Source organism: Lissotriton helveticus, chromosome 6 (assembly GCF_964261635.1).
Source record: "Lissotriton helveticus chromosome 6, aLisHel1.1, whole genome shotgun sequence".
Classification (NCBI taxonomy): Eukaryota; Metazoa; Chordata; class Amphibia; order Caudata; family Salamandridae; genus Lissotriton; species Lissotriton helveticus.
Window position 1 is genome coordinate 1,017,192,186 of NC_136067.1, and position 5,836 is coordinate 1,017,198,021.

The window sequence follows — 5,836 nt, forward strand, 5'->3', positions numbered from 1 at the left end:
AAACAGGTCTGATAAAAGCAATTAGGAAAAACAAATTCAAATATAATTTGATAACACTATCTTTAGATGTATACCACACCAATCAATGTCCATAAATATACACATGTAGATGGCCTCTCAAAACACACAGCAGAAAAATCATAGCCACACCCTTGAGCACAGTGCAAGATGTATACAGTGTAAACACAAATGTGATGAACAAAATCATATGTAAAAATATTTGCACACTTAGCCAATACGTGGGATGTGGGGGGCTCATTGACAACACCTGTATCACACCCATTCCCAACTGCTAGTTAACAACCCCCCAACAAATCACACAGAGGTCCGCACCATACGTAGGCCAGCCACACGAAAAATAACGTTGCTACCTTGTTGGCGTCACTGTTTATTGCACTACTGCTCATCTTGAGGATCAATTACTTGTGGAGGTGGGAACAGTTCTACAGAGAGAAGACCACTCTCTCTGCCAGATGTTTTTATAGACATGGTTGCAGAATCACCAACTGCATACCCCTATGTCATCCCTGCCAATGTCAAGGTACTGGATGATTCCACTTATTTAATCCCTTGATCAATCCAGAGGGCTAGGAGAGCCATGGCTGGCATTTCATACATAACCTAATCTAGGTGCATGCATTGACATGCATCACCATTCAAATGCAGCAGTACATCATGCCACAGTGTTCGCAGAACAGGCAACGGGTTACATGGCAATTATATACCGTAGCAAGGAATTATTTACTTTACTTATTATGCTGTATATGGAAATAATCTCTCTGCAATTGCATAAAAATATAAAATATTATGTATTTAATTAATGCATCAAAATCACTAATGGCCTCATTACGATGTTAGGTGAAACAATCCGCCCGAATCGTCTCAAAATTGGGATCCGACCGATTACGATGCGACCAAACACTGTTTGATCGGACTGCCATTGACTCCTATGGGAGCCCTTGTTCTGACTGAAAACACAGGCTCCTATCAGAAAAATGGGTGTCTATGAAAAACCGTGCACCCTGTCTTGGGCACTCCATGGTGCCTGCCACACAGTGCATGCTCTCAAAGGGGGGTCCTTTGGGTACTCCCATGGCCCCGAACCGGAGGCATCAGGATGGAGGGTAGACCAGCAAGGAGCCCCCAAAATCAGTTTCCAACAGCCTATTCATGTCAGACAGACTGAGTCGGAAAGGCTTTTGGAATCTGGCATTGTAATAAGTTTCCCAGAAATGCTGTCCGTAGAGCTGTATGATTATGCTCCGACCAACACAAATTCTCCGAGAGCCATTCGGAACCGATTCCGAATGTTCGAATGATTTCCTTTCTGATCGCGAAGATCATAATCGGTCGGGCAGGTTGCAAACCGACCGAGTCGGTTGAAAGGGTTCCGATTTGGAAATTCCAAATATCGGGTGGAGGCTTTCTACGTGACATTATATTCGGCCCCTCAATTCTTATAAAAACAATCTCCTAGATTACATTTCATAGACACATGTATTAGTAGAACAATACACGTTAAAACACAATCCTACCCATCTTCATAAAACTCATTACACCACTTATTTACAGTCACTATCTTCAATTACATGCAATGAGAATAGAAGACTATTGACACAACATTTTTGTGGAATTGCGGGTCTACCCCACATTCTTCAGGGCATATTTTGTACATATATATCATTAAGATGAGAATTGTGTGTCTATAAAAACTGATTCATAGGCTATTGAACATGTTTTTTGTGATTTTGTTGCATTAATTAAATAAATATAATTATACATTTTATTTCAAAAAAGTTTTATTGGGTATTTCAGTACAATCGAGATACTATGTGCATACACTCCGTGTGAAGTTAAAGATGCATTCGAAACATAGGTAAATCATAGTATTAAGAACCTGGTAATCAAGACACATAACAATGGGGTAAATATGGTGGACATTGTTACTTCATATGTGTCCGGGCCCTGTCTGAGTACCACGTCTATCGTTACTAGGCCTTACTGAGGCGAAGGTCTAAGAGAAAGGAGAAGGAAGAGAAGGGAAGGATAGAGAAAGAGAAGAAGAGGGCGGTGCGCCATGATATAGATTTATATATACATTTTATTACATTTAGAAATATTATTTGCAATCCATAGTGTGATAGAGGAAAGGAAGGAAATATTCCTTGAGTAGTTAATGCCTGTGTTAGTACATGTGGGTATGTTGTCAAGAAGGCTGTATAAAGGATATACTGCTTCATGACTGGGATTTGTAGGTGGGCACCACATCTACCACTTGGGAGTAAAGCTGTTGCCTTCCTTATACTGAAGTTGCCCTGCACACTCTTCCTCTCATCTTGCCTTTTTTTCTTAATCTACCCCATGGATTGTTCCTGCATCCACGGTGCATTCTCTCTATCAGTGAAACGATGCTACACTGCGAGTGTGTGCCGGACACTTGACTCAGTAAATCAGGAGTTTCCCTGGGGCACTACAGTAAGGGCCTGTGAGAAGCTGGCTTGGTATATGGTGTACACTTATGTAAGTGGGCACCCTGCACCAATCTTGACGACCCTCATGGTGATTTTAGTGGTCTTGGACAACCTAACTAAGTGGTCGCTGTGGAGAGCAGCCTTAGGGCTTAGTCCAGAAGGAATGTAAACCAGATTGTTTTACCAGAACATAATCTTATTGGTTTAGATTAAGTGAAAAAGAACCACACTGTATATTTATAAAAATACGTATTTATTATAAGACACTCACTATCCCATCCAGATAATGCCTAGCTGGAGATATACCCAATGCACACAATACTTTTCAATAGAAACAAGTAAGTAGCACAAATACACAGTGCTCGCCAGGGGGAGAACAAACCATATACTAAATTAGTGGTATACGAACCACGACTCAAGTGAAGACTAAACCCAGAAGACGTAGAAGTGCCGGGGACCTGAGGTACCACCCTAGGTAAGTAACTCGGAGCCCCACGGAGGCCATGTGCAGAGTGGGAACACGACCGTGGGCTCAATAAAAGTCAATGGGTAAGTCGGGGTTGCAATTTTAAAGAAGAAGGACCCTTCCCAGTGGAGCCAGAAGAAACCCCATGCAAGACAGAAGGTTGGAGAGCCACCCCACTTGAGAATACCCTAGGAACCAGGATGCCTACACCAGGGAAGCCGGGTGCATAGGTCTGATGTGGCATCAGTAACCGCAGTTGAACTCAATGGAGGACTTCAGGAAGCTGCCGCTGCTGGAGAAGGGGAAGTGTCTCGTGGAACCCAAAGGTGGATTCAAGTTTAGAAGTACCTTCAAGCAGAGGGGACAGAGTCTAACCCACTCAGGGGTGACTAGGAGGCACAGAAGATGAATACCCACTGAGGTTGAGTGTTGCAGGAGATATGACGGTGACCTTGAAGCTGTAGCTGTGCGGACCAGGCAACGCTGTGGAAGACCAGGAGCTGTGCACGAGCATCACATGTCAAGAGTTGAGGGGTCGATGTCTATCGGGAGCACCAACAAGCCTTTGCAACTGCTACCGATGAGGAAAGTAAAGAAGGTACAACATTGGGACTAGCAAGATCCAGGTGACTCACCATATGCAGGGGAGTCAGGGCAGCCTGCAGAAATCAAAGGAGACCCTAAGGAGGACCCACAGAACGGAGACACTGGAGCCGCAAGAGGACATCGAACACCTCACCAAAGATGAAGGCCCACAGTGCAAGTGATGCGGTGAGGATGGAGACCTTGGTCACAGAAGATACTCGAGGATTGGAGTCCGAAGATCTTGGAGGAAGGAAACCAACAACCCTTTGCAACAGCACGTCGACATGATGCACAGGATTTCAGTTCCTACAGCTCTGCTGAGGGATACTGGCCTCAAACTTGGTGAGAGGACAAGGTAGGTCTCGGAGGATGTGGAGAACCACCACCTGTGTTGCTGAGCCTTTTGGAGTCGGTGGGAGCCCAGGATCAGCAGACCAGTCAGCTTAGTTGCGGTGCCTGCAGATGCAAGGAAGTGACTCCTTCACTTCAGGGGAGATTCCTTTAGGTGTCTTGGATGCCCACCGGCCCTTGGAATATTCCGTTATGGAGCACAGGCATGGATATTGCAGCAGACAAGCAGGGCTACTAGATCAGAAGCAGCAAGAGTCTTCCCAGTTGCAGCCTAGATGCACAAAATGAAGTCCAGTGAAGTCCAGATTTCCCACATGGTCAAAGAAGAAGTGGTGTCTTGAAATGAATCTTGTCCCACGACGAAGGGTTGGGACAATTCATATTTCCTTCCCTGGGGAGGGGTCGGACACTGGGGAGGATGCTCCTGTGTCCTTTGTCCAGTTTCGCACCAAAGCGGGAGCCAAAGGCTCCCGAGCTGGTTTGAACTGGACTATGAAAGGAGGGCACCAAATATGCCCTTCAAGCAGACTGAGTGGCTTTGGCAAGCACTCCCACCCGGCCCCAATACACTAAACCCTGTCTTGTGGAGGTGGTCATACCGCCCTGTAACAGGATACCTATTGTTCTGCCTTCCCCTGCTCGAGATTGGCTCAGTAGCAGGAGGGCAGAAACATGTCTCTGGTCGGCAGCAGCCATGTTGTGCTGTCCGGGTCTAGAAGACTGGTAACAGGAGCACTGAGGTCCTCCCGGAGGAGCTTTACAATGCATGGAATCTTACTACCCACACCGTGGTCCATATTGCGGTCTCTGACTGCCACTCCTACACCAAAGAACAGCATTTCTCTGGTGGAGCCGGTTGTCCTAGTACTGTCCTTACTGCCGGAGTTGTAATCAGACCACAGGTGGGGTGGTTGTTGGATCTGTCACTGCCGTATCACCACGAGTCTGGCAGTTCCAGGTCTTCTGGACTCGTATTCTGGCCCTAAGAGTGCATTCAACAGTAGCGGCTCCTCTGCTAAGGTGGAGGAGCCTTGTCTCACTGCCCTCTGAGCTGTTCAAAAAGGAAAAATAAAATGATAATAATGCAATGCTATTATCATTGTATTTTTCCCTACTGACTTAGGTGCAGGCAGGGCTGGGCTGGCCAGAGGAGGGGTAAGAGTGGTAAGCCCTCTCTAAGAGTACATGATGGTTTGGCCAGCAGTCTTGGGCCAGCCAAACAGTCATGTGCACTTGCATGTTCTCTACAGGGCTATATTACACAGCCTGGGAGGAGAACATGCACAGGTTACCACTCCCTGCCTGAGCAGCGAACACTGGCTTCAGTTTATTTTTACCATTTGTGCATCACTAAGTAAGAGTCTTGATTTGTTTTGAACCTATTAACATCTTTGTTTCTATCGCACTCAGAATTTCAAAACTAATTGTTTTGCTTATGCTTTGCAAACTGTTGGTATACTGTGGAATATTTGTACAGTTTATTTACAGGTATTTAACTGTTGTTGTGTGTTAGTAGAAGACAGCTTTTTCTTTCAAACTCCAGGTGCCCCAGTAAGATTGTCAGATAGTTCACTTTATAACATCCTCTTCCTTTACAGTCAGAGAAGGAAACATAAACACCAATCAACATGTTAAAAGAATGAGGAGCAATTTGTCAGACTCTCTCTCTCTCGCTCTCTCTCTCTCCCTCCCTATCTCTCTCGCCATCAAACATAGGTCCTAAAGCAGGGGAAACAGTGGCCATGCTAATATTCATCACCATTGATTGACATTAAAGCAAGAGTTCATTTTTTTCTGAGCTAATAAAGTAATCGAGAAAACAACAATTACCTTGAGCAAGACCATTGGTGGGTTGAAATGTGTAGGTGTTGTTGGTAGATATTATGTTATATTGTGTAGCAGGGTCTATTTTTTTTTTTTTTAAATGCGTAAGGTGATCTTTGAAGAAAGAAATTGTTGAATT